The 16,496-nt window shown below is 40.8% G+C and overlaps 1 long non-coding RNA gene across 1 annotated transcript; it reads left to right on the forward strand.

Annotated features, from left to right (window-relative positions):
* Positions 1-964: 964 nt before the first annotated feature.
* LOC134321806 (uncharacterized) lies at positions 965-2,917 on the forward strand. Its single transcript, XR_010013921.1, has 3 exons — positions 965-1,139; positions 1,688-1,792; positions 2,624-2,917. It is a non-coding gene; the product is annotated as an uncharacterized LOC134321806 (long non-coding RNA).
* Positions 2,918-16,496: the final 13,579 nt, after the last annotated feature.

Genomic DNA, 16,496 nt, shown 5'->3' on the forward strand with positions numbered 1-16,496 from the left:
ATCGTAATAAATTAATACATAAATAAACTGCTAACAGGTGTATAAAATCAACAGTGTAAAAGAATGGTAACATCATGGTCCAACATCAGTGCATGGCCATACGAATGCCTTTTAGGTAGAATGCACACAAATCCCCACAGACACAATCTAAAATCATGGAAAAGGCCCTCTCAAAAAGTAGTTACATTACTGTTAATTATATTATTACTTTTAGATCATTTTTATTATTATTACCAACGGTCCACTGCTAAGTCTACGTCTATCTTTGTATTTTACTACGTTTGCAAGCAGCAGACCCAGATAGCATACGGATGTGGGCCACTTCTGGCAACGTTACGGCACTGCCGGCTCACTGCCGGCATCGGCAAACAGCATATGAGCCAAAAGTGGCCCACATATAGGAAATGCTTATATGGCCCACATGTCCCAAAACAGATCTGGGCCACATCTGGCAAAGACATGGCACCACTGGCAAACTAAGTGAGCCAGTAATACTGGCTCATATATTAAAAATGGTAATGTCCCACTTTCTAAAGCATTCAAATGCATTAATTTGCAAATAAATAAAACAAAAACGACAACATTTGCAAAATTAATGAAAATTAATATTACTACTGTAACTAAGAACAATAAGATACACTGTAAAACATAAGTTATGTGAACTCATTTCTTCTTTTCAACTCAAATTGTCACGACAAGTTTTGGATTTTGAACTCAGGTTATTAAGTTTTCAGAAAATCTAACGTAAAATAATCAGTTGTCTTGACTACTTGTGAGTTTTTCTATGTTGTCAATGTTCATTTAACTCATGTCTGTAAGTTATCAGTTAAACAAAAGGTGGGGAAAGAGTGGGCCATTCCTATAGGTGGGACCGTTTTTGAGTTAGACAGAACAATAGTATTTTTTAAAACGTTTAAACCATGGGAGCATGGGGCTAACCAATTTTTTTCACAGACGAAAAGCCATTAATATTAATACTGATAAAAACAAGAATAACACACGTTATACGATAGTGGACTACATTTAGCGGCGGAGGGACACACCTGACTCTGGACTACAGTTTGAGGCGGATTGATACACCGAGTGGAGTTTGGCAAGTTGGAGCGTTTACTACTGAAAGCATCAATGGCGGGAAGCAGGTGAGTTTATCAAAGTTTAAAACCTGTGTGATAAAAAGTGAAATTGTGTACGTCGACCATTAAATGTGACAGAACTGACGGATTTACTCGTTTCGTTATGTTTACCGAGGCCATGAACGCTTAACATTAGGTTAACAGTTAGCTACTATACCACTTGGGTCCATGGCAGATATTTTAAATAATGGTTGTGTTGGTTTGTGCTGTAATGAGTATAACGGAACGTTAACTGGGGTGAAATAAACTTTGGTTTGCTTTTAAACGAAACGTCTGCATGCGTGCTCGGGTAAGCTAATAGTGGAAAAGATTGTTAGCTAGCTAGCTAATTCGTTAGCCATCCACTTTCAAAAGTAAATAATGACTTGTAATAATGTGCGTTTTTACACTGTGTTGATCTGCTGAGCGTTAAAGAATTTGGTTTTCTTTTTAAAGTTAATTGACCTATGTAGGGATGAATGAAGAGAGCTAAATATCTCCCTATCCAGATAATAATTTTATTCACATACATTTTTGAGAACACAATTTAGCATTCTTGTTTTTTCTCTCTGCAGAGTTCTGAAGATCCCTTTCATGAAGTGGAAATGGTCAAGGAAGAATACTACTGTTTTTATTTTGGGTACACATTGCTGTTTTTAAAAGATGTACCAAGAGCCAAGGTGAAAACTTATGAAATATTTGTTGTTTAAATAAATGTTATTTATAAACAGAAGTTGTAAGTTGATTCATTATAAAGTTTAAAGAAACTGGGAAACATTTATTAGTCAAGTCTAGAAATGACGAACATAAGCACTGTTAACTTTAGACAATAAGTTATGTGAATATAGCTGAAGTTTTATGAACTTAAAAGTGTGTGTTAAAATAGTGAGGAATTGTACGTTTGACTAGATAGTTCATTTTCTAAAATGGATAAAATAAACATATTAAGTTATTTTGACTCAGTGCATCAAGTTGAAACAATGAATAAAGTGAGACATTTAAATGTTTGTTGTATTGTTATATTGATGGAAAACATGATTAAGTGATGATTATTAAATCACAGGGTGTGATGATTAATGGGATTGGGAGAGGGGCATCAGTAACATTTGGATCTGGGCCACATATGGCATGGTAACAGCCCAGTTGTTTTACATGTGGTTGAGTTGTGGGTCATTTCTGGCCCTGCTGGTTTAAAGGTGGCTGAGATGTGGCCCTTTTATGGCTGTAAAACGGCCGAGTTCCGGCAACCGCATCTGGCCCTCATCTGTGCCATCATTCCATGTGGTATTTGGGCCGCAAGTAAGTGCCGGACGTGGCCCAGATTCGGGCCATATCAAATTTGCTATCTCGGATAATGTTGCTAGTTTATAAAAAAAAAAAGTTTAAAACATGCTAGTTTTTTTTTTTCAGCAGTGTAGCAGCAGTGTAGCAGCACTACTCTCTGTAAAACTGACATTTTACTCTTAACAATTTCACATTGTAACTACATCTTCTGTTATTTTACCCTGAAGTGGTTCCGACGGAAACCTGTTTCCACTTTTGAGGTTAAAGACTGCAAGTCGAGACTGCAGTGCCAACAATGCTGCTCCTGCTAGATGAGATGGACACCTGGAACCTTATGTTTGTATGATTTCTTTAAATCCTATTTATTTAAAGTATCCGCCAGGCCACCCAAGAAGGATGGAGGTCCCTGCTGACTATTGTTCCTCTCAAGGTTTCTTCCTGTAATTTTAAGGGAGTTTTTACTTGTCACTGTTGCCCTCGGCTTGCTCAACAGGGGTTTTTTGGTCTGTTGGTCCTGGATTCTGTAAAGCTGCTTTGAGACAATGTCCATTGTAAAAAGCGCTATATAAATACATTTGACTTGACTTGTCAGCGCTAAGTAACAGAAATATTTGATCATTTGATTATGCTTAGCAGCGCCACTTAGCCTAAATTGCTAGGATTTTAGAAGCAGAAGGGTGGTTCTATTACTGGTATTATATTAGCATGACTAACATTAGTTCATGTTGGCTAACAACAATATAATTATCTACATAGCGTAGGGTAACTATTTGTAGTCACTAAGATTAGCATTATTGCTACTATATTACTGCACTAGTGTAGAAAAACACTTAGCCTACCTTCAGTACAGATTTATAGTACAGATAAAACAGCATTTTGTGGTATTTAAGTATGATATATTACAAAATTCAAAAGCAGGCTGGTTTTAGTCAGTTTATGGTTAAAATATTCCCTTTTTTAGTGCTCTGGTTTATTGGGCACCACTGGGGGTTTGTACCCTGGATTTATTGCTAGTTTACCTGCTTCTTATTAAATAACTCGATTCAGTGAACATATTATTACATTATTTTTATATAGTCTGAGTCTTTGATAACTGGATCAGTTGCAGTGATAAAAACACTCTCTATGATGTTTTTAGATAGTCAGATATTGGTACAACAGCTAATTATTTTTAATCCTGTTATTTAGTAATAATAGCCTTATGTCATCTCAACAAAGCTGGCTGACTCCTTCATGACCACGCCCTTCTACAACTTTTAAATTCTAGGATTAAACAACGTTGGCACACTTTGTATTTTGGCCGTACGTAATGCATCCCGGTGCTATTTAATGGGTACTATGGTTTCCGACTGACTAATCCTTCTGGAGGACTATTTTTGTAGACTGTTCGGCGTAGAAGTGTGTGATTTTGGACGCAGTCAGAGCTTCCTAATTATATCTCGGGCACGCGCGGTGAGTAACGGCTAAGGAAAACTACTGGGCTCTTAGTCATGAGCCCTCGTGTTTATACTATGTCATGGGGCATCGCCGGTTCTCATGGATACCAAAAAGAAAGCAAGCAATGTTCACTACACGGCGGGAACTTAATCCATGGCTCTATGGAGACTGAAAACAGTTGACGTGAATACAGTTGAGAGGAAAACGTTTGTGAACCCTTTAAAATAATGTATTTATTTAAGAAAAAGAAATTGTGTTTTATGTATTCATTTTCATCCATATCCTTTCATCCTGGTTTGTGTCTTGGGGGTTTCAACCCTATCTGGAACACCCTGGACAAGCCGAGTCGACACACACCTACTCACTCATACACATCTGGGGGCAATTTACTGTACAATTACAACGTTACGAGTACTGTACAATTGTCCAGCGTGTTTTTGGAATGTGGGCAGTGGGGTATACCAAACTCGAACTCATGAAGACACATGGAGAAAATAAAAAAGTCCTGACAGACAGTAAACAAAGATGAAGACTGAACTCAGTTTCTATGGTCCCACTTGCGCCAACGTGCCTCCACTGATAGACTGATAGCACACAAAAGTCTTTTTGATGCATTTTCGAATACAGAATCAATATACGGTTGTTTGCTGTAACATTTTGGTTCTTATGACCTCTTATAGGATTGCCTGTTGTGCTCTTGGTGTGATTGTTGCAGGTTGCAGGTATCAGCAGTACCAAATCGTCCAATCAATTGATTTCTTATGATTAAACAAAGGTACTTTCTGTGCATTTATCAAAGGCATAGGTCACATGATGGGTATGTCTATAAACCACAGCTCCTAATTTATGTAATTAGATGGAACTCTTGATTTAAAAAAAAAAAATCTATCTATCTATAATTTATCTATCTGTCTATCTGTCTATCTATCTATCTATCTATCTATCTATCTATCTATCTATCTATCTATCTATCTATCTATCTATCTATCTATCTATCTATAGTCTATCTATAATTTATCTATCTATCTATCTATAATCTATCTATCTATCTATAATCTATCTATCTATCTATCTATCTAATGTTATCTATCTATCTATCTATCTATCTAAATGGCAGGTAGTAAGGTTGACGTTTTGAGATGCTAGTAACGTTTTACAGACAGGTAGAAAACATGCAAAAGTCCTAAAAAAACTAAAATAACATCCTAAATTGTGGTTTTTGGATGAAGTAAATCTGGGATTATTTATTATGTTTATTTTCAATAGCCAGTCATTTATACCAGTCAGTATCACGTTGGTTCAGAGACCACACAGAAGCACGTGCTGCATGAATCACAGGGATTAACGTATGCACAAATTATATTCAATATTAATAAATCCAGGGGTTCACAAACTGTTTTTTTAAAAGAACGCAGTGTTTAGTTCTTGCTGAATGACTCCAGTTCTTTGAGCTCCTGTTGTCGGGGGAATGAGACACACAAACATGAGATGATGAAGGGAGGGAATCCTGCATTACAGCACTGACTCATGCCGTGTGCATTTGTATGTTTGTGTGTGTGTGTGTGTGTGTGTGTGTGTGTGTGTGTGTGTGTGTGGGTGTGTGGCTGGGCACACCCATGACTCGGCCTATGCCAGATCTGCAGGAATGTGTAGAATACCTCTAACTGCTTGACCCCGCCTCCTGCCATTTTTCTATTCATTACTTTTTTTGAAGGATGTCTATGGACAGAAAAATGCCGAGAATGCCATACTGAGTGCTGCAAGCTGTGATCTTTTTTATACTGGAGTAAATAAACGCTTAATGTTAAAAGCAAACGTCTTCTGATACACATGACTGATACGTCACAACATTGTCAGTCTGTAGCTTGGTACTTGAATCATCATATTTAAATATTTTCTTATTTTACCCCAATATAATTCACATCATTTAGCCCTGCTCACCTGCAACATGTAAAAGAAATGAGTGCAATCAGCTCTCGGTTTGTGACGGACCCCCGAGCTTACGCATTATAAGCATTTAAGAATCTCCATGCCTGTAATCATCCAGCTAAACATGGTCCCCCAGACCTAAAGTTTACAGAAAGCAAAAGACAGAGAATAAAATACCCAAGAGTGGGGCCAAGAGCTTTAATCTTCAAATGACCTTCAAATGACAAGCCTGTAACTGGGACCAGTTGTTTACCAAAGTGCACAAAGTTTTGCGAAGGTGGAAAGAAACCAGAGCACGTCCTATGGCGTCGAATGTGGCCAAATGGCTCACAGAGCCTGAAAGAAGGGTTAGAACTCAAGTTTCTAGAACCCTGATGCTGTAAATAAATGATTGACTCAATATTTATTGATTCAATAAATGATAGGCAATATGTTTGGTTTCCAAGGCTAGTGAACAACCAATCAGCCATACGTCTTGGTATTACAATATGTCATCTGCAGTGTGATTCACATGTAGGATTTGATGTAATGCCCTCTCATTGCTGCTCTGTTGGCTTTCCCATTACAGATATACACTTGGTACAGTAACCGATTACAGTGATACAATAACTGATTGTTGCTATGTACATTTTGCTTACACCCTGGTCAGTAAAATAGAACACAATGTACATATGAACTCATTTGTGTTAATGTGTTCTGGTAGGTATGGACAGCGCACTGCAAAATAAACACTTAGCCCTGACCAATGTGTCATTCATCAATTAATGATTGTGTTTATACACTCAGACACTAGCTTTATGTAGCTTTATATACCTATATATACCTTTATGTAGTTTTATATACCTATATATACTTTTATGTAGCTTTATAAACCTTTATTTTAGAAACCAAAAACAGTATTAAAGAATCAAAATAGAATTTAAGAAACAAGTGACATTAAACAATTTTTGTTGTCATGGTAACGTGGTACTCTGCACATGAGCACATTTTGGACGTGATGTGAGTGGACACGGTATTTAAAAACTCCAGCAGCGCTGCTGTGTCTGATCCACTCATACCAGCACAACACACACCACCATGTCAGTGTCACTGCAGTGCTGAGAATGATCCACCACCTAAATAATACCTGCTCCATGGTGGTCCTGTGGGGGTCCTGACCATTAAAGAACAGGGTAAAAGCAGGCTAAAAAGGTATGTCGAGTTATAAATGGACTACAGTCGGTAATTGTAGAACTACAAAGTTCTCCTATATGGTAAGTGGAGCTAATAAAATCGACAGTGAGTGTAGAAACAAGGAGGTGGTTTTAATGTTATGGTTAGTAATTCACGTGACTGAACATCTAAAATAAATAATTAGGAAGGCTTGTCATGTAATGTTTGGGTGACATTTTTCTTTTTACTTAAACAGTCTGTCTGTAATAACCTGAATACTTTTACGCAGTAACTCACTTTGACAAACTCTCAGCTTACGAACGTATCAAGTAATATGTATTAGTAGTATAAAAAAAAATGCATGCTCTTTAAAAAATGGAGCATCAATTACTGGACCTTGAGCTTCTTAAAGTACTTATCCAAATGGTTTCCAAATAATGTCATTATTCCCTTTACCATAAACCGTAAACGTCCACTGTGTATTCTGAACTGCTTTTAAGGATACTCAGATACTTAAATATTCATTGTATTGACGGACTCTCAGTCAAAATGATCAGACTGATCCACAGTAATAGCCAGACGATGATGGTGCAGTGTTATCTGTATTCCACACAATTCTGCACTTATCAGCCACTGGCTATGTTTACATGCAAAGATTATTCATTAAGACTGATGTGTTTACATGTTCATTTCAGAATCTGATGAAAATCTCCATTTACATGCACGCTACAAGTAGTCCAAAATCCAAAATGATGTGCATGTGTAGAGTACCACTTAGTGTACCCATGAGTCCAGTCAGAGTAAAAGGAGCAGAGCTTTTAGTTGGTGTGCACACCCAGACAGGACGCCAGTCCGTCGCAGGGCCATGGTAGGGTGTCCATACATCTGGACTGGTTTTTCATCAGCCTGTCTGCAGTCCAGTGCAATGCCTGGACGGACATGTATTTGTCTTCCTTTGGAAGTGACCGGATGCTTGTAACAATCATAATTTATTCGTCCATCATTGGCTTACGAACTATTAACTAACCTTAATTATATCAATTAAGGTTTTAATTTTGTGTGCTGTAGACACTATCCTCACTACCCACTGTCATGTCCTCCTTTTTGGGGTCTGATGTCCTCCTTACTGGGGCCTGATGTCCTCCTTTTTGGGGTCTGATGTCCTCCTTTTTGGGGTCTGATGTCCTCCTTACTGGGGCCTGATATCCTTCTTTTTGGGGCCTGATGTCCTTCTTTTTGGGGTCTGATGTTCTCCTTACTGGGGCCTGATGTTCTCCTTTTTGGGGCCTGAAGTCCTCCTTTTTAGGGCCTGATGTCCTCCTTTTTGTGGCCTGATATCCTTCTTTTTGGGGTCTGATGTCCTCCTTACTGGGGCCTGATGTCCTTCTTACTGGGGCCTGATGTCTTTCTTACTGGGGCCTGATGTCCTTCTTTTTGTGGCCTGATGTCCTCCTTTTTGGGGCCTGATGTCCTTCTTACTGGGGCCTGATGTCCTCCTTACTGGGGCCTGATGTCCTTCTTTTTGTGGCTTGATGTTCTCCGTACTGGGGCCTGATGTCCTTCTTTTTGGGGCCTGATGTCCTCCTTACTGGGGCCTGATGTCCTTCTTTTTGGGGCCTGATGTCCTCCTTACTGGGGCCTGATGTTCTCCTTTTTTGGGCCTGATGTTCTCCTTTTTGGGGCCTGATGTCCTCCTTTTTTATGTCCTCCTTTTTGGGGTCTGATGTCCTCATATTTAGGCTCTGATGTCCTCCTTATTGGGCCCTCATGTGCTTCTTTTGGGGGCCTGAGGTCCTCCTTTTTGGGGTCTGATGTCCTGCTTTTTGAGGCCTGATGTCCTCCTTTTTGGGTTTATGAAAGTGGTCACCCTAAGCCTCGGATATCCCGACCTCCAGGCACAGCCAATCATGTCAATATGTAAAAAGCTGGGGATTCGAACCCTGGAACATTTCTGTTTATAACCAACTGATCCTATTTTACAATTTGCACTAAAACATGACCCATAGCTCACATTCTCACAGCTGATGATTAAACACTCGAGCTCTTATAAATTTCCTTATAAAAGTGTGAGTGTGATTCAGGACAGAACCCACAGCAGCGTCAGTGCAGCCATAACAGCACCATATATGCCAATGTTTGTGGAAGGCTCACACAGTGTAGGGGGAGGTGTGTGTGTGTGTGTGTGTATGTGTGTGTGTGATTGCTGGATGCTCTAACAGTATTGTACAGTTGAACATGTTTCACACACACGTTTACCACCTGCCTTGGGTTAATGTTACACAGCGGCCAATGAGGGAAGCTGCATGTGGGTGTGTTTATCACGTGGTTATGTTATTTTGGGTTATTTCTTTCATGGTTGTTTTTTTGTGTGTGGGGGGGGGGGATTACGTAAAGAAGATATATACAGGAAACAACATGGTGCATTGTTTACATCGGTGTAATGCATCAGGTAAGCCACAATACTTTGGGTTGAATCTTAGCAGTGCTATCGGTCGGCAGGGCATTTAGACAGACATAGTTGCTTATGTCTGGAGAGGATGGCAGAAGCCCTTCATAGGATTGGTGCCCCGTCCACGGTTTCCTGGTAGAAACAGAACTGCCAACCCTGACCAGGATAAAATTTTATATTCTTACTAGGCAGAGCATTCAGCTAGCCAACTAGCTATCAGCAGGCCAGGCATCTACACAGACATGATAGGACCTTGGTCATACCCCCAGACATAACCAGTGATAGATTGGTGCCCTGTCCAGGATTCCTCTGTAGAACTAGACCTGCCAACCCCGCCCAGGATAAAGTGTTGTGTCCTTACCAGGCAGGGCACTCGGGTGGTGCAGTGGTCCGTTAGGCCAGCCCACCACTTCTAAGATCTGGGTTTCAATCTCAGCAGTTCTAATGGCTGGAAGGGCATCTACACAGACATGATTGGTTGGATGGTTGCAATATATTGGTGCCCTGTCCAGGGTTTCTCGGTAAAACTAGACCTGCCGACCTGCCCAGGATAAAGTGGTTGTATGTTCGTTTATTAACCATTTTATGAGCTATACCTACCAAACAATTACTGTCGCCCATCTGTTGCTGTAGCAGTAGACGTAGACGAAGTATACAAAGTCAAATAGCAAAATTTTGAACAACAAAAAAGACTGTTAGGAATTTTCCCCAGGAAAGCTAGCATACTACGGTTTCCCATCACCGTTATCGACAGCGCGTGGTATCTGCAGACACCTGATAGCACTGAAGGAGAAACTGTTCCCTCTGTCAGAACCAGTGTGGTTATTGTATTAAAGCTGCGTGAGGGTTATCATGTTCACACACGGTTGCTTGTCGACACAGCGGAGGAAGAGCAGCAGCTTATCGGTGAGGATTTACAGCACATCACAATTAATCCCAGCATGCACCACGCCAACATTCCTCAACACCAGCAAAACCACAAACTGGCGGCTTTGGCTGCTGGAGCTGCCTGTGTTAAGTGGGACACGATTACGTTCACGGTTCACTTATGGTTCGTGTTCTAGGATGAATGATGTAGAAGTTTTTATATTATACATATACCAATCAGCCATAACATTAAAACCACCTCCTTGTTTCTACACTCACTGTCCATTTTATCAGCTCCACTTACCATATAGAAGCACTTTGTAGTTCTACAATTACTGACTGTTGTCCATCTGTTTCTCTGCATGCTTTGTTAGCCCCCTTTCATGCTGTTCTTCAATGGTCAGGACCCCCACAGAGCAGGTATTATTTAGGTGGTGGATGATTCTCAGCACTGCAGTGACACTGACATGGTGCAGGCGTGTTAATGTGTGTTGTGCTGGTATGAATGGATCAGACACAGCAGCGCTGATGGAGTTTTAAACACCTCACTGTCACTGCTTGACTGAGACTAGTCCACCAACCAAAAATATATACAGCCAACAGCGCCCCGTGGGCAGCGTCCTGTGACCACTGATGAAGGTCTAGAAGATGACCGACTCAAACAGCAGCGATAGATGAGCGATCGTCTCTGACTTTACATCTACAAGGTGGACCAACTGGGTAGGAGCGTCTAATAGAGTGGACAGTGAGTGGACACAGTGTTTAAAAACTCCAGCAGCGTTGCTGTATCTGATCCACTCATACCAGCACAACACACACTAACACACCACCACCATGTCAGTGTCACTGCAGTGCTGAGAATCATCCACCACCTAAATAATACCTGCTCTGTGGTGGTCCTGTGGTGGTCCTGACCATTGGAGAACAGGGTGAAAGCAGGCTAAAAAGGTATGTAGATAAACAGATGGACTACAGTCAGTAATTGTAGAACTACAAAGTGCTCCTATATGGTAAGTGGCACTGATAAAATGAACAGTGAGTGTAGAAACGAGGAGGTGGTTTTAATGTTATGGCTGATCAGTGTATGTAGTAGTCAGTGCTGGTCGAATTGGCTCAACATGAAGCCAGATAAAACCCTGTGTGATCTGACAAACCTTGCCCAGGGCATCAAACGTGCCCCCAATCAACCCTGTAACGTAACCGCTGGCTAGTGTGTTTGGGTTGCCTTAACGTTTACTGTTTCCGGCTAGTCTGTGTGCATGTTTCTACCTGTCAGCAAATATTCATTACACACACAGAGTAAACAGAAGCACCAGAGCTACACCAACCCAACACTCATCACTTTAGTAGCTCTCTATTTATAATGATAAGGACTGTCCATTCTTTAGGAAGCCTGCAACACACACACACACACACATGTAGGCGTGGTCATTATAAGAATAATAGTAAAACATAAGCTAAAATAAAAATGCCACTAGCACGTCACTGGAGTTGGCTTTTGACCCTTGCTTTGGTAATAACTGAGACGGTCCTTTTTCCTCTTCAGCCCAGTGAACATGACGTTCATTATTTCTTAAATGAATTAATAATTTGGGTTCGGCTGCTTGCTGTACACGTTTTTACTGGGTCAGTCCATTCTGATAAGCTTGAGCCCAGGCAAGCCGATGGCGCTTCTGGACGTTGTCGGTTTATGGTTATGATCTTAACCTCTGTGTTTGACTGACGATGTTTTTTTGAAGTATTCCCAATTCCGTGTGATTATAACACACCCCGGACAGGATGACTTTTTTATTAAATTTTTATCTTTTTATCATTTAATCACTTCAAATATAGACACAATGTCTTCACTTAATAGACAAAAATAATAATGAACATATATCTTCAGAAATATATAGATATTGCTAAAAGGTTAAGTGCAGAAGCCAACCTTAGCTCCACTTACCATGTAGAAGCACTTTGTAGTTCTACAATTACTGACTGTTGTCCATCTGTTTCTCTGCATGCTTTGTTAGCCCCCTATCATGCTGTTCTTTAATGGTCAGGACCCCCACAGGACCACCACAGAGCATGTATTATTTAGGTGGTGGATCATTCTCAGCACTGCAGTGACACTGACATGGTGGTGGTGTGTTAGTGTGTGTTGTGCTGGTATGAGTGGATCAGACACAGCAACGCTGCTGGAGTTTTTAAATACCGTGTCCACTCACTGTGACTGTGACACTCGTCCACCTTGTAGATGTAAAGTCGGAGACGATCGCTCATCTATTGCTGCTGTTTTAGTCAGTCATCTTCTAGACCTTCATCAGTGGTCACAGGACGCTGCCAACGGGGCGCTGTTGCTGGATATATTTTTGGTTGGTGGACTATTTTCAGTCCAGCAGTGACAGTGAGGTGTTTTAAAACGCACACACCAGCACAACTGGTGGTCCTGACCATTGAAGAACAGGGTGAAAGGGGGCTAACAAAGCATGCAGACTACAGTCAGATAGACTACAGTCAGTAATTGTAGAACTACAAAGTGCTCCTATATGGTAAGTGGAGCTGATAAAATGGACAGTGAGTATAGAAACAAGGAGGTGGTTTTAATGTTATGGCTGATCAGTGTATACAGTATATAAAAACTGAAATAAATCGGAAACCTAGAGCTAATTTAATGATACAAAATAATATTTTGCTGCTATAGGCTTTTTCTGGTTCCCATTCTGCAGGGGTGTGTCATACTTCCTGTAGCTTCCCCTGAGCCTAAACTAAAAATAAGACCAGAAGGAGGGTATAAAAATCACAAAATCATCCCAGACTGTGATTCAGCAGAACGGACAGAGAGGAATTAAAGCCGGTGCTGCGTTTTTTCCGTCTGACTCTGCTGGTAAGGCTGATTTTATGAGAAGAGTAAATCGATTCAGACGAATCTTCGGGCTGGGCGGGTGGTCATCACTCCGACACAGTGCGCCTCGTGCCCCTGATTCTGTGCCAGCATCGACCCCGGGGCTCATTGTTCTGCTGTGGAAAGATCTCCCACACAAATACCAAACATTACAGCTGGACCGTCTCCCCTCAGAGTTCCTGTAAATCCTTCTCAATCTGTACAAGTGTTAGAAGCGTATAGACCTGCATTTATGATCTGTATTTAAACAAAAATATGTTTAATAAATTTATTTATTTATTCAAAAAGTGACGTCCGAAACATGTTCTAAAAAGTTCGAGCAAAAAAAAATATATAGATTTATGGCTTCTGCTTTGTGTTATTGAGTCTTAATTTGCATTTCTAGATGCAGTGGTGAGCTGTGTTTACTGACAATTGTTTACTGAAAACAACATTTACTTTTTTCCTATTTATTATATGCATTTTCTCCCATTTTTCTCCCAATTTAGTGTAGTCAATCTGTCTTCCGCTACTGGGGGATCCCTGATTGCATTCGAGGAGGGTATATTGCTCCTCCGGCCTCCTCCGACACATTTGCATTCTTTGTGGACCCCTTCTTTTCGCCTATGCTTTCTGCACAAGCGCCTCTATCTGCTAATAAGTGTCCTTATCATACACTGAGATTCCATCAAATTCTCTCAATCTTTCACTAATGTTATGGACTGTAGATGGTGAAATCCAATAATAAATTGCAACTGTGAATGGAAAATGGTAAATGGTTGGACTTTTTCTTTAAAGTCGTACACAGCGTTTGAAGACCCCACCCACTAAGTCCGGTTATCTTACCCAGCAGACATGGTGGCCAATTATTGACTGCTGCAGGCATTGCCAATTGTGCCCGCTAGATTGCGCCCAGCCGACCGGTGGCAGAAGCGAGGTGTTCAGAATCCTAGAGGAATATTCCGCTGCACATTTTTATTGGTCTCAGCCTTGCTCTTATGCACTGAGATTCCATCAAATTCTCTCAATCTTTCACTAATGTTATGGACTGTAGATGTTGAAATCGAACAATTCCTTGCCACTGTGAATGGAGAACATTGTTCTTCAATGGTTGGACTTTTGCTTTAATGCAGTTTTGCACAAAGTGGTGACCTTTGACCCATCCTTGATTGTAAAAAGCTAAGCCTTTTATTAATGCCCCACATTCCAGTGTTCCTATTCCTAATTTGCCACTTTTACTAGAATGTGTTGCAAGACATTATTAGTAATATTTTCTTTATGATTTTTTAAAATAAAATACAGTTTAATGTCCCAACTTTTTTTGGAAGTGGGTTTGTACATATACTGTAGATATATATATATATATAGCCTAAGATATAGCCAGCAGGCTGTTAAAGCAGCACCGTGTCACCTCCTGTCTTTATTTGTATGACTTATGTAATATGTAATGTAATTTCAGTTTGGATGATGGACAGACTGCAGTTGGAGCTTCTTATCAGACCGGCTCTTGACTTCCTGTTTTATCAATGAACTGAAACTGTCTTGAGGCGACGAGGTCAGGACTGTTAGCTTACAAAACCTGAATGGCATCGCTGATGTACATAGAGTTGGGGCAAGAGTGGGCGCTTGGGTGGCAATGTGGATACAATTACACCAATTGTCCTGTAAGAAAAGGTGGCATTCTGTAATGGTGCCACACCCAAAGTCTTTCAGCTCTTCAGCTCTTTCAGCTCTTACAGGACAACTGGTGTAATTTTAGCCACTTTGCCACTCGAGCATAGGGTTAGTTTCTTTTCAATTGTTCAATTCAATTGTTTCTTATGCAAGATACACTTCAGGGCCAAAAATATGTGGACACAGGGCCATGAGTTTGCTGGACATCCAATTCCCAAATCATCTGCATTAATGTGGAAGTATCCCAATTCTGTTGAGTCACTTTATTATGACCACTTCCTACTTTCAACGGCTGCAGCACGTAGCTCATGAAGGAGGTCACGTTTCGTGAGCTGGCTTAGTGGGTATATAAGGTGTGGAGGGCACCCTGGGGAGGATGCGACACGCCACACGGCTAGAAATGTCCCACATTGGTTGGAAGAGCATGGCCGAGGCATCCAAGTACAACCCTGGCCCCGTAATTCCCCAGACTTGAACCCAATTGAGCATCTGTGGGACCACTTTGATGGCCGTGTTCACTCTATGGATCCTTCTCTATGTTCCCTCCTGCAGCTGTGGGATGCACTGCAGTCAGCATGGATCCAGATACCTGTGACGACCTACCAAGACTTAATTGAGTCAGTGCTGGATATTAGCTGGTTTTATTATCATAATAATATGACTCGACAGTGTAGGTAAAAGAGCATTCTTGAGGAGAAGGTCCAATTTATACTTTAGGCATCTTCATACTAAAATTGTCAAGCCATGTCTTTAGGAACCTCACTTTGGGACGTGCTGGAGCAGGAAATCAGCAGTAATAAGGAGAATGGATATAATTAGAGAAATAATGACCAAGCCATTAAGAACCCTGAAGAACCAAACAGAAGACAAATGTTCTGGAAAAACACTATCCAAACGGTCGCCTGGAGTCTATATCAACCCTGAAATTATTAATAAATAAATCATAAAGCATTTAAATGGTCCTAAAGTTATGAAAAACCAAGCAAGGTTCATTGGAGCCAGATACTGAACCGGGTCTCTGTGACGTGAGCTCTGGTTGAAGCTCCGATATAAATAAACCACAGACATGCGAAGCTTGCTCTCTGGATTCCGAAGAGGTTTGGGGTCGGGAGCAAAGGTCGAAGGCCAACTATTTGTGTCCAGGGCTTAATACACTCAAACACAAGCGAATCTCCACGTAAACTACGGCCTGGTGGATCCAGAGAGAAGGCAGGGGCATACTACGGATCTCTCGGCATGTCTGATGATGAAGTGATGAAAGATCGGAAGGTAGATTGGATGCACCGTGAGTGATATCAGAAGCTCCTTGGGTCTGGAATGTGCTGTGGGATGGAGAGATCGTGTAGAGGAGGAAGCTGGAGAAATTAAAAGAACAAAAGAAGAACTATCAGAGAAGATAGTGCAGCGAAATAAAGGACAATAAGTAATTTAGCCCAAATTTAGCTTGTTTGCTTCTTTAGTTTGCTTTGGAGCAAGTGATGGATGTCTATGGAACCACTGCTTTATCCTGATCAGGGTTGTGGTGGGTCCAGCTTCCATGGAATCACCAGACACAATCCAGTAACACACCCTGGACTAGATGCCAATCTATCTTCCCAGCTTAGACATAGCCAATTATATCTGTATGTAGACGTCCAACTGTTGATTCAAACCCTAAATCTCAGCAGTAGTCCCCATAGACCACCATAGGACCCCCAGCACTAAAATGATACTAACATGATAATAACAT

This window comes from Trichomycterus rosablanca, chromosome 10, assembly GCF_030014385.1.
Source record: "Trichomycterus rosablanca isolate fTriRos1 chromosome 10, fTriRos1.hap1, whole genome shotgun sequence".
Taxonomy (NCBI): Eukaryota; Metazoa; Chordata; class Actinopteri; order Siluriformes; family Trichomycteridae; genus Trichomycterus; species Trichomycterus rosablanca.